Raw genomic sequence first — 14,113 nt, forward strand, 5'->3', positions numbered from 1 at the left:
TCCTTTAGTATGCATTATGTGGCACCCATCAGCACCAAATTGTCATACCTGTCAACATGTGCTCATTTACAAAGCATGATTAAGACGCAAGGAGAGTCAAGATTTGTTCTTGGTCTCAGTTTAATTAACCCCCCGGCCCAACTTTTTAACATGTGGCTATATGCACTCATTGTAAAAGTACTGTAGTTTAGATGTCTTCTCTAAGCTTGTATTTCTTACCTGTCTTTTTAGATTGTAGCCTCTTTATCTGATGACCGTGCAGGAATAACACTTTCAATAGAAAAGAGGCAGTCATAATGAAAGGCTGTTTTCAGATATATGGAAAGAAATACAAGAAGCAGCAGCAAGAATGGTGCAGAGAAAGATTTATATTTTGAAGAACAGGCAACCGTTTTTACAAGACTAAAGATGGAAAATTTTTCAGAAGCCCTGAATTATGAGTAGCCATTACTGACTACGTAGCACTTAATCTCTGGAGCATTCAATTGCTATTTATTAATTACTTCTCCTTCACGACTGAAACTTTCTTAAAGCTAGAAACTGTATAGAAACAACTAACAAAAATTGTTTCTGGATTAAAAAAAAATATATATATATATATAAAAAGAAGTGATTCTTTAGGCCAGAAGAGAGAGTAAAGCTCTTAGTAATTCTTCTGTTGAACCCAACATTTCCTGAAATAGTGTTTAGCTTTAATAAAATACTTAAAATTATGGAGAATACTTTTTAGCATTTTAATTAATCCAATGATTAAAAGAAATCTTGACTTAATTCCAGATATCTCACTATCAAAAGATAATATATCTTGTGATATCTTTGTGTTTTATATATCTTGCTACATCTAAACAGGCATATGTTCACTGAAATTTGAATTGACACCTATAAGAAAGATATTTAAAAGTTCTCCATACGTGTACTAATAGACCCACTAAACAACTGATCTTCTCTGTGTCACATCTTATAGCATTCAGTTCTATTGTCAGCACCCATTATTCTTTTTTTTTTTTTTTTTTTTTTTTAATATTGGGATGCAAAACTTCACCTTTCTGTTGCAGATTTTTTTAAGAGAAAATTATTATGAATTGTTGTTGTCTTTGTTTCTGTTCCACAGCTAATACTTTATCCAACACTCTTCTGATGCTCATGGCACAAAAATTATGCCAAAGTCTGATTTTTCCTTTTCTGCTTCTGAAAGATAGCACTCTTTTGTCCAATTACTATTAGATAGGTGTTTGCTGACAGCTGGTATCAGTCAAAAAAAGAAAAGTGATAAAGCAAAGTGAGATATGAAAAACCTTGGTTTCCTGAATGATCTGGATTATTACAAGTTAGTAACATTAAGTTTACCAGAATAATACTAAAATTACACGTCGACATTCATTTTTAAATATTTTAAATGTGACTTGACTATAGGAGATATTGCCAAAGTATATTTCAGTTCAGTAGAAATTACAGGCTTTTGGGCTTAATTCACAGAATAGTGCAACCTTGTGATCAAGATACATCTGTATTGCACATTGCAGCTTGGCTACCACAAGCAATTCAACTGCTGAGGAGCTGGGCAAATCAGCCTTTGTGGAGCGCCCCACTAACAGAGCTATCGTGTTTCTGATAATCTGTAACATACTGCAGCGTGTCATGCAATGTTTGTGTTCCCTGGCACTGAAGTGTACAGCTTTTAGGCTCCTGCCATCCCTTGGGAGCTCACAACATATGCATTAGATATAGGCTATCCATACATTGAATGGAAAGGGACAAGTGCCAGCACTCTGACCAGATAGTAACCCAGACAAGCCAACAGGAGGTGTCGCGCATAATCCCTGACCAAGATTGAGGCATTTTACCTTTGCCACAGGGATAGATTTCAATTTATGTATGATTTACAGCCATTCCTGCTATTGAGACCCTTTGCTAAGGAATGACTGGGGGATCAAAGTCAAAGGAGTAGTCAGGTTGTAGCCGACTATTTCCATGTAGCCCAGTGTTACAACATTCACCTACCATCAGGAGACTTGGCTACAGGTTCATGTACTCCCTAAACTGATTTGAAGTTACATCTCCTGCTTCATGGAAGACAGTCTTTATCCCATAGCTAGCAGGTGCCTGGGCTGGGAAAGGATTGTTCATGCCTTGCTGGGACTTATTAACACCACAAGTCACACTGGGCCTGTCTGGTTTACTAGGTGGTAGAAGATGAATGCAGATACCCAGATAGGAATTCTGAAAAATATTCACCAAATACCCTCCCAACTTTCAACTTTTTATTGCTCAGGTAATTTTTGAGCAGAGAAGCTATCTATTGAAGCTATTTCCCTTTCAAGGATTAATTAAGCCCTCATCAGGATAGGGGCAGAAAAAAATGCACATTACTTTTAGAGATTTCTTAATCCACATTTCCTCTTTTTTCAGCAAATTCAGAACACAGACTGTACGAAAGACCAAGCTTCTTGTGTTACTGCTAGTGTGGAAGGAATAAGTCCTTGTTCACTGGGAGTAAATTAATTTGTTTGCTTATCTGTTGAGTAATGGTTTGTTTGATTGTAGTTTGTCAGATAGCTGTGGTTTGGCTGCTATTTCAAGTTTGCAGAGTCTGTTTGGGGCTGTCTGTTGTGAATAGGAAAAACGCCTGGCAGCTGAGGGGTGAAAAAGCCTTTCTGCTTTTAATCACTGACAACAGAGTTAACAGTCTGTTAGCTGCTGAACCTCTGTGGCAGGGTAGGGTTGACCTACATAGATGTTTCAGAAGCCCGAGTAGCGAAGAAGTAGCAGCAGATGAAGGGTGACTTTCAGTGGAAGAGCATTTGCCCTACCTGTCTTCAAGATGAGGGGAAAAGCAAAAGATGCAAGACTGAAAAGACAGCACAGAAACCAAGAATTTGAATTGAGTTTAAAATCTTACAGATAGATTTTAAAAATTAAAAGTCAGTAACTTCTTTATTTCCTTGTTTAAAAAACTGTCATGTTATGTGTGGTGTCACATGAGAATGTCACTCAAAGTGGCTATTGTGTGTTTTCTGAAAGCATGTGGTTTGCATGTAAAACGAAGTATTTTGGAACACAGATATGAGCCAGCTGAAGCCTAGCAATACACATTCCTTTCAGAAAGACCACACAACAGTGATTCTGTACCAAGTAAGAGATCAGGGTTAGCTGCCTGGGGATCACAGCATGTTGTGCATTCAACTTGCCCATTTTATGGGCTATGAGATGTCAGCCTCAGAACAATGTAAGTTCTTGGGCAGTTCTTTGGGGCAACTCAGCTTCTGTTTGCAAAATCAGCCATCATTTTGGGGAATGGTCTCACTAGCGGGTCTTGCTGAATCAGGTTGTATTTATACCTCTCCCTGTAAGACTAATGTAACATCTTAGACATCTGCCAGGGCAACTAATAAAACAGAAACAGTAGAAAGGCTTCTTGCCTCATCATAATAATACACATAGACAAATATGCATTTATTAAGCTAGCTGTCCTGGCAGCTAGGATCACAGTAATAACTGTTATGCATTTCTGTTATAATCCTTTAGAAAGGGAGTGGTTGGGCAGCAGAAAGAAAGGCTATCTGCTTGCCTCAACAATGCACTGCTGGTCAGGTAGAAGCCATTAGAAAGAGGGGTAGATCACTTCTTCATCAAGTTTTACCCTTTATTACTGGCAGTCTAGGTGGGAAAAGAGGGATGGTTAGTAAGAACTGACCAGATCTAAAAAGACTTCTGAGAAGAGCAAGGAGGAAATTTCAGTGATGGAGAGGAAGCTTCAGAAGGAGAAGAGGTGGTCTATGTAAAGAGGAAGTCATACTTGAACATGATAAACTTCAAGAGGCCTTACAGAGGGATTCAGATGGATTGAAGCACTGGGCAATCATTAATGGCAAGAAATTTAACAAGAACAAAAGCTGGGGTTGAGTAATAATGGACACATTATTACTGGGTTTGATGAATCCCGAGATGCGGTTTACCCTTTTGGCTGCCAGGGCACACACTGCTGACTTAGGTTGAGCTTAATGTCAATCAGCACCCCAACATCCCTTTCTGCAGGGCTGGTCTTCAGTTACACCTCTCCCAATTTATACTTGCATGCATGAAGATCAGTGATGTCACTGTATCAGCCCTATTACTTGTTGACCATGGCTGTACCTACTGCTTTTGTTCAGGAAATTGTTAACAAGCCACTTCCCTATTGTCACTCTCAGTAACTCTTCAGTAATTCTACAGTTATTGCTCAGCACAGTACTAAATGTTCTGGCCATCTGAAGGGTGAAGACAAAAGACCCTGGCATCAGATTGCCCTGTAGAGTGTTTGGTGACAAAAATGGGAGAATGGGGACTGGGAAGAGAACTTCTAAGCCATCAATCTTAGGTATTTACCAGTTGTTAAAAATTTTAGCTGCTAAACACATGCCTCAGTCCTGGCCTTGCAGAATTAGATCCTATCAGGGCGCATCCCATTGGATCTGTGGTGATCATCCCTTCTGTGTACACACCAGCTCATTCCTGAGTGGACTTCTAGGATGAATTAACTGGGCCCTCTGTTGTTTGGCTCTGAGGAAAAATCACTTCAGAAAATGATCCCAACAGATCGTAGGAAAGATAAAACATCAGATAGGTTTCCTTACACACTCCTTCAGCCTTATCATTGCAAGATTTTTTTTTCACATATCTACATGCTCTCATGTAGCAGCTCAGTTTCATGACACAGAAAGTCCACCAAAGTTGTTAGTTACAGTAATGAAACACAATCATATGACTTCATTTTGCCCATATCTTTTTTGTCTCTTGCTTTTCTCTACAGTCTCTTTTCTCCTGCAGGTTCTACCAATATAGTTGTTACCATCTTTTAAATCCCATATGACTGGGCTTTTCCATCCCATGCCTGAAGGCTTTGGGATTCTAACTACAGAAATAAAAATACGGCTTAGAGCTTGTCAAGGAAAAAAGAGCACAAAGACTTCAAAATAAAGGATTTTGGAAAACAGATGCTGGAAAGAACACATAACAGAAACTGTGCAAAATTTAGCGTATGTTTAGCTCCCAGGATCACAGAACTAGACTTGATCCCAGTAGGCACTGCATGCAGCCTGGTTTTGTTCTACTGGGTTTTGATCTTTGCAAGCTAATGGAAATTAAGTGGGCTGTTTGCTTAGGAAAGTATATGAGACGTGGACTGAGGAAACCATGCTCATGAAGTTAGTGACTTAAACATTGAGACTATATAAAGTGTTTGAGTATGAACCTGGTTCCAGTAAAGACCTTCCCACACATTGTGCTAGATCCCCCATAACCTATCTCTAGGTCTCTCATAACCTACTTCTGCAATCTTCTGGCTTTTGTCCTGTTCAGAGCTAGTATGAAAGTAATTGACTGCAGCTGTAGCTGTCATTTGGCTCTGGCCCAGGACAATAACAGAACAGTACACCTCCTCTGGGCCAGACCATGTTTGCTCGAGTCCTCTCTTCCCTACTCCCATACTTTTAGCTTCATAGATTACCCATCCACTTGGCCAAAGATCAGGCTCATGTGTCCAAGCAGTTGACTTTGACTACTTTGACTACTGCTTAAACGGAAAATAGAAATGGTCATTGTGCATACCCCAGCTAAATAAGTAACCTTTGCTCTAGGCTGTCATGGACGCCAGCTGACATATCCTCTGTCTATGTGAGCTCTGGTGATGGTAGGTTGTGTCAGTGTGATCCTGTGGCTGGTTGGTGTCCCAGTGAGAACGAAAGAGGGAAAAGCTTGTAACTGCTGGATCTAGCGTGCTCTTTCCAAACTCTTCCATGACTGGGTCCAGCGCCTGGAGGACAAAGACTTCAACAGATCCGTGATGAATCATGAGGACCATCAGATGCAGACATCCCCTCTGTTAACTCTGGCAAGTACTTCTTTATGCTTCATTATGGCAGTCACCCAAGTGATTACAGGGGTACACAAATATTTTTTCAACAGCACGCATCCTTTCTATATAGCACAAAATTCTCCAAAATACTGAAAGTATCAGGCACAAAGAAATGGCCTCCATGGAGAAGTTTATTATAAAATCATAGAGTAGTGTGGGTTGGAAGGGACCTTTAGGGGTTATCTAGTCCAACTCCCCCTGCAATGAGCAGGGACATCTGCAACCAGATCAGGTTGCTCAGAGCCCCGTCCAGCCTGGCCTTGAATGTCTCCACGGATGGGGCACCTAACACCTCTCTGGGCAACGTCTTCCAGTGTTCTGCCACCCTCATTGTAAAAAATCTCTTCCTCATCTCTAGCCTAAATCTCCCCTCTTTTTGTTTAAAACCATTACCCCTTGTCCTATTGCAACAGGCCCTACTAAAAAGTCTGTCCCCCAGGAAACATCTGGGTATACTTCCTGCCTATCTCAAGCTGAAATGTAGCTGTATAATCACTGACACATTAGCTGAAATGAGAATAGTAAGTGATGATAACTGGACAAGAGGCATGTCAGTCCAATCTCTTTTCCCTTCTCCAAGTACTCTTTCTGAGCATGAACATTCATCATTCTTGCTGTTTATATCTGTGTGTATCTACATTTTAAATGTAATGTGGTCTACTATACAAGTTTTTTGTGGAGAGAAACAGGTACAGGGCTGTGATTCACAATTTCCCAGAGTGAAATAAGTGCAGCAAGAAGTCAGAGCCTTCAGGTGTGACAGACACTGGGTCCTGGACTGGGAAAGCTTATTTTGAGAGGGGAAGGGTTTAGGTAGCATAAGGACAGTTCCCAGTCACTGAAAGAAGAACAGGGACGGACAGAATTACCAGCAACACTAGACTGTTTAATTGGCAAAATGCCTAGGAGCTGGCTGTATGCTTAGAAAATGATAAGGAAATAGATACAGGTCTCAAAGGCCTTCAAAAATGATCCAGAGATTGTCCTCAGATGCTCCCTCTTTTCCTCAAGGAGGGGAGCAAACAGGAGGCCCCAAACCTTAAACATCTGCATCTGCCTACATTGCAGTCGGGCAGTTGCCAACCTCTTCACAGTACTCACAGAATGTCTTCCTGGCATCTATGCAGCCGTCATTACACTCAGTCCATATTCACCCTTCTTCAGAACCTTCACCTTAGTCAAGGACAGCTGGTCCTTTTAGTCCTATACCAATAAATAAGAGTCAGGGCTTCTCCCATGGCCCTGAGCACAGAAAGACTGAATAGTTAAAATTTTGCCTCCTCTACAGGAAAAAAAAAACAAAGGATGGCCTCCTTTGCAGTTCCTATGGGCCTGTCCCTGGCCAACGGTATTTTCCAAACCTGTGGGAAAAGTTCATCTGGCCCAGGCCAAAACTGCACAAAGGAGCGTGCTCACAGTTAAACAGCAGGGTGACATGCTATAGAACTGAAAAGGCAAAACAAACTTAACGCACAGCAATAATGTAGCATACAGAATCTTTGCACATGCTGGCAATAGGAGACCTGTAGAAGAGTCTCCCCCTAGAGCCCTAGAAGTTGTTTTAGATCTACTCATCTTCATTCTGTCTTGAGATAAACACAACGGGATAATGCAAACAAGGCACATAAGGCCTTGATATGGCTCAAATCCTGTCCCCATCTCTGTGAAGATAAGGACAGTGTTGTAAATAACATTCAATTATATGACACTGTCAGTCTGAGGCAGTGGGCCCACACAGAGACACAATGCATGGCAGGTCCACAGCTAGGTTCGTGGCTACAGATGGAAACCAAAGACAAAGGGAAATATAGGGTCCTGTGCCTGCATATAAAAGATGCAAGGCTGCTTCCCAGGAAAGTGACTCTCCAGGCAAGTAGACAGACACAGAGAAAGAAGGGACTGTGAGAAGGCTCACAGCCTATCTGTAGGAGGCTTGCTAGCTGTGGGAGATCTGGCATGGTCAGACAGTCCTGAATTAGCATAAAGTTAGCTGGCACAAAGTTAGCTCATCAACATTTTTTGAGTACTATAAACTTAGTTCACTGGCTTAACTGTAAGTTTATCATCATTCTGCATCAAGTAGTGGGAGTGTTTTTATTCCAGCAGAGTCTGGATTTAATCTGTAGCCAAACCGTAGACATAGCCAGTGAGAGCTGTAACTGAACAAGAAAATGGATAAATGCACTAATAGTAAAAAGTCAGGGAAAAAGAAGGCATTACAGCATGGGGGAGCAAACTGGCGAATATAAGTGCTGAGCAGAGAAATGAAAAGTATCCAACATACCAAGTGATTATAGAGGCATGATGTTATACACAGCATATACAGTTCCTATGAATATCAAGTGCAGAGCATGCTGTGACAAATGTTTTGCAAATGGCCCAGTGGAAGTTGAAATATATAGCCTTCACAGTAGGAAAGACAAGTGAAAAACACAGTGAACGAGCTTGTGACATGCTCCCTCTGATTCTTAATGTTCATGTATCACACCAATAATTTCCTGCAGGCCAGAGAAACTTCAGTGTTGCTGATTTTACTGGAAGTCTCTACTGCCTTCCTTCAGTGTCACTTCTTTATTTCTAGGCTATGCAACTAAGCAGAGGACCCACTCCAATGCCATCTAAATCCCCTCAGAGATATTCTGGAGACCGAAGTGCATGAAAAATCCCATCACTCTCCAGTTCATAAATGCATTTTTCTTTTAGGTAAGGAAGAACATCTTATTGTTATTAGGTTGTCTTAGACCACACTTAAATCAAACCAGGTAAAGACAAGCAGAAATTATACAGAATCACACAGAATCACCAGTATACATAACATCCCAGAAAGACAATTCAGTCTCTAGTGTTTATAATGATGTATGCAAAGAAATGAAAGAAAAGTCAGTTTCACCCACTTGCACTATGTTTATGTCAGAAAGGTCCCTGCCTCATTCAGGTAACTCCTGGTTCTGAGAAGGTGGCAGTTCCAGCCCATGATACCTGTTGCAAATCACTTGGAGAGGCACTTCCAAGGTGTTTCCTACAGAAACTTCCATCAGATCCCAAATTCAGGTCCACCCTGCAGGATTTGCCTTTGGATAAGCTCAGATTGCACCAACATTTTTTGCTGTGTGGAGAATATTAAAACTTAGAGAAAAAACTCCCTTTAAATTCCTAGAGGGACTAAGACAAATCTTTCTCCTTAATATCCATTCTGTTCCTTTCTTAATTATGAGATAGTTTGATTGTGCATGTCTGTTAAATAGAGAGCTCCTTCATGTTCTTGGCCTATCGGACTACTGGTAGTCTAGAAAGTAAAGTGGTTTATGCTTTCAGTAGGGAAGAACTCTTCCATGTTTGGTGACTAATGTTTCTCCTATACCAGTTTCGGTGTTTTAGAAAGAATACATACCATAAACATCTAATTATCATAAATGTATGTTGGCAGTTATTGACTTGAATGATACAGGAGGTCACAGTGATTACCATTGGTACTTAGGTCAGATGGACAAAATGAGAGAGGCAGTTACAAAGCACATCATAATACACTTTTTCAGTATGTGCTGGTTTGACTGAAAATGGGTTAATTTTCAGGGAGTTAGAAACCTTTCTTTTTCATAGCCAGCATGTTCATTATTTGGACTTAGTTTGAGAACAAGAAGATAACAGCACAGCGCAGAGTTAATGTTTTTAATTGCTCTGGTCTGAGATCCAAGGACATTTTGGGCACTTTGCCCACAAGTGTGAAGCATCAAGGAGGCGGGAATAGCTGGGGTAGACCTTGACTGACATCCAGACTGATCAATGAGAGTATTCCATCCCATTAGCGTCAAGCTTTATATTTAAGGAGAGTCAGGATCTTCTGGTCTCCCTCTCTGGCTTCTTTGCCACCTTCTCCCTTGGAGACCTTTTTGGGGGAGTTCTGTTTGGGATTTTCTTTAGTTCAACCTTTTGCCATTTTGCAGACTTCTGGGCCTTTCTGCCTATCTCTTTTTCTCTCTCTGGGATCATCTGTTGGGATCAGGTGCTGCTTTCTGGGCCTGGCTGCTCGGTGCAGATGGAGTTCATGAAGAATTGCATTGGATATTTTTTTATTTTATATTCTATTTTTTTGTTTTTTGTTTTGTTTTTTTTTCTTGTTTTGTTTCTTTGTTTTGGTGGGTTTTTTTGTTTGTTTGTTTATATATATATATATATATTTACTAGCAGTGTATTAGTATTTTGTTACTTTATTAAACAGTGTTTATCTCAATCCAAGTTTCTCCCTTCCCTTTCAATTCTCTCCCCTATTTTGGGGATAGGAAGGAGGGTGAACAGGTGGCTATCGTGGTTGTATTGCTAGCTCAGGTTAAACCACAACAAATAACAAAAGAACAAATAGATATTTGTACTCTCCACAGTCCTTTTGTACTGACTGATTTCTCTTCACATCTTAGACAATTCCTCTACAAGTTGCCCTGTTGTTATAACAAGCTCAGATCATCTGAGTGTCACAGATGAGTGATTTAGGGTCCTGCTTGCCACAGAGCAGTGTCTGGATCACTTAAAGAAAAGTGTTACTTAACAGACTTTGATGACAAGGTTCACTCTATTACTTACTGCATGGAGGAAACATGCCAAGCAAAATCAGATAAGAATCATTTCAGAATTATTTATAAGGGCCAGGAGGTGAAAAAGGGTAGAAGGAGGTATTCCTGTTGAGTCGTGAGGTTCAGAGCACACCCCCTTGCTTTCTAAGCTTCTCAGAGAGGAGTTTAGGTACAACTGGATCCAAACTTAGTCCCAGACTTGGTCAACGGCTCATGTCTAAGAGACATAAAGGGTAGGGGAAAACAAGTAAGGGATTATATGTTTTTATAGCCAACGAATTATATATGTGTACCTGATTCTTCATATCTCTTGTGTAGAATCTCAAAGTTTCATCATGCTGCACCTCAACCTGCTTACCTCCCCTCTAGGGTTCTGGTTCCTAGGTCTGTCAGAGCAAACTTTCAGGCATCAGAGTTCATAGAAATAAATAATTCAATGGAACAGTACAGCAGCAGGGTCAGCTCAAGCTGAGTACATTCAGGGAGGTGCTGAACAGATCATAGAAGTCCATGGGTAATTATACCCTTATAGACTATTTATCTGCCCCTCTTGTAAGGATTCAGTCCAATAGCAATATTTGACTCTGAGGTCTTCTTGCCTTTCATTAGATTCTTTCTTTGTCTTCAGACGGGCCCTTTTCTTGTTTAGCTGCAGAGGTTTATGGTTCATAGCTGCTTCACACTGGCTTTAAAGGTGGTATTTTGCTCAAGTGGATCCTGTTTTGCTCAATAAGGTACAAAACAGGCCTTTTTTTGGAAGAGTTATTGACAGTTTGTAGGTGCTTTGTTTATCTTAAGTAGGTACAACTTGAGTAAAGATGAGCAGAACTTGACAACATACAGTTTAAGATTTCAGCAAATTTATCTACTAAGTAAAGTGAAACAGACAGTATACTAAAAATCCCATTACTTTATAATTCTAAGTGATTAATTCTATTTAAAACATACGTGTTAAAGCTAAATTATTAAAGTGAAACTTAAATTGGGCACACCTGTCTAGCAGGGACAGCTCAACATAAACTCACCCAGGCTGTAATATTGATGGAATAAAGTGGTTGGCTCATAGTCAACTTGCCTACAGTGGGAAAGGTCTGTACGAGACTCTTTGTACCCACAACTTATCGGTGTTCACAATATTGTTCTGCTTGTTTGTGGGTTTCCTAAAAGGAGTCCTCGGCCTGGCTACAGCTCAGACCTTTCCCTTCTTCGGAGCCTTTACCAAACCACTGCTGCTTTGGTCAAGGGGGACTGAGTGCATCCTTCACACTGAGAAAAATGAACTTAGTAAATTTATTTGGAGAAAGTTCTTGATTTCAAAAGCTTTATAATATATAGTCTCAAACTTGGTCACATTGCAGGTGACACAGTTGTATGGTGAAGGTTACTGCCTTCCAAGTAATGAAACAATTCTGGTTTTATTTAGCATCTATTTTGGGCAACCATAGGGAGTCTGGAATTTACTTATCTCTTGATAGACCTTATCTGTTTAGAAAGGGCACTTGATAGAAGAGTGATTCATGCAGTGGAAAAGTAGTTAAGAATACATATATGTATGACATAATTTGACATATTACAATTACAATACAGAAAACAACATGAAATTTGGTGATGACACAAAGTCAATTATCATGGAACAGCACATTGTACAGGAAGAATAACAAACACAAAGACAAAAGTAATGGAAATGGGGTAAAAATCTGTCACACAATGTGTAAAGATGAACAGCAATTTAACAAAGGTTGAAGACTGAAACTTTCATTCAGGTGACTGTTTCTGATTTAGCCTGAAAAAATCAGTTATGATTTCTCTTAAAAAATAAGTTGAGATATGGTCATTCAGAAGACTATGCAGTACTGATATCACTGACTCATCTATCTAATTGCTAGATGTTAACTAATTTAAGTTTTTAGATTGTTTAAAGCAGTAGTTTTTTATGTGTGTTTCATGGTGGGTTTATTTGTTTGTTTTCTAGGACATAATGTTATCTTAAATAGCGCTATTTTGGATACTTTAATTGAGACGTATTAGATACTAGTGCTATAGTTGTAACCATGATTTAAAGAGATAAGTAATGCAAAGTTTGGAGAGAGACATAATGTCTGCTGCCAGACCAACTGGCAGAGCTGGAAAAAGCAAGTAAATCTTTGGATAGGCTGCTTTTCCTCAGACATAAGAAATGCTTGTGTGCCTGAATACCTGTGTATTTTCTATGCTATATAAGTTTGCTTAAAAGCAGATAGTTGAATGAATGAATGAAAAACAAGCCAAAATAAAAGACTAAGCATAAGATACCAGATAGATTACTGAGTGTATGGAAAGAAAGAAGAAACAATCAAGATAATAATAAAAAAGTCTTGTAGAAATATGTACTTTGTTCATAATTTCTTTAACGGTGATTATATGTGCTAAATATAAACCTAAAAACCAGTATTTATCATGGTTTAGTTTCATGATGTTACATGTGAAAACACCCATGCTAAGCAGCATTGTTGTATAATGTGACTTATGCAAAATGTTTTTAATAATTATTTAAAGACGAAAGTGTTTCAGATTAGGAAAGGGGATCAAGAGTTATTAAGTTCATTAGAGAAATTTGATTCCAATTTCATTACATGAAAATAAAACAGTAAAAAGGGGAAACTAGGCACTGGAAAAATAATATTTACTCTTCCCTGTCATAGAAACAGCTATGAAAATCACCTGCTATTGCAGGCCTCCATGAGCTAATGATGAAACTTTTCACTATTATTTTCAGTTGTGATGTCAGCCCTCAAGAGTACACTGATATTTTCCTGATAAAATTGCCTCACAAATAGTACCAAATTTAATTGAGTTATTGGCATGTTTATTGACACAAGCATCAAATGACATTGTCTACATGAGTTGGTGAGTCCGAACATTCCCAACCTGTCTGTTTCCCAAAGTGTAAATCAGACACAATTTATCTTGTGTTTAAGCTTTACGGTGTCAGATAAAAGAGACAGGAGCCATGACACTTACTAAAATATGCAGGTGGCAACTGCACAGTTGTAGCTTTTTAGTTTGTTTTGAATTCCTAGCTACAAAGTCCATCGAGATGGAGGCCAGCAATGGGCCCATGTCCTTCAGCAGGACCATGCCAAGCATGGTGTGCTTGTCATGTTGTGGTGACTTGTAGATGACCAGTCCTAACACCTGGGAGAACGACAGTGCCTGCTTGTTGCCACCAAACCATTTAAAATCTCAAGTGGACTTACTGGGAGGATGGGAGGGATAAAGTGAACACCACTCAAGACTGATGGAGAGACTAAGATGCTCTTTGTGTTCCTGCTCCCGTCAACATTACAACTGCTTCCAGACCAATGAACACATATAAAAATACCTTATGATAATATGATAACTATTTAAGGTTTGTGGCTTTAAACATGTAGATGGGCAGTGAAATTAAAACTGGGTACAATAACCTTGGGCTCTGTAATGCCTCCAGATAAAGCCAATGGTACCTTAATCAACAGTGAGGTGTGAGAAAAGCGGAAAACAAAACTTGAGCAATTTTCAGGGCTGAATAAATGCCACCACCCTTTCCTCTAAATTACTAAGTGCGACCATCTCTGATTTCTTTTTTCCTTGATGTCCATGGGGAAGATCTTGAGAAATGTTCCTTAGAAAGAAA

The sequence above is a fragment of the Streptopelia decaocto genome (assembly GCF_964273445.1).
Source record: "Streptopelia decaocto genome assembly, chromosome: 2".
Classification (NCBI taxonomy): Eukaryota; Metazoa; Chordata; class Aves; order Columbiformes; family Columbidae; genus Streptopelia; species Streptopelia decaocto.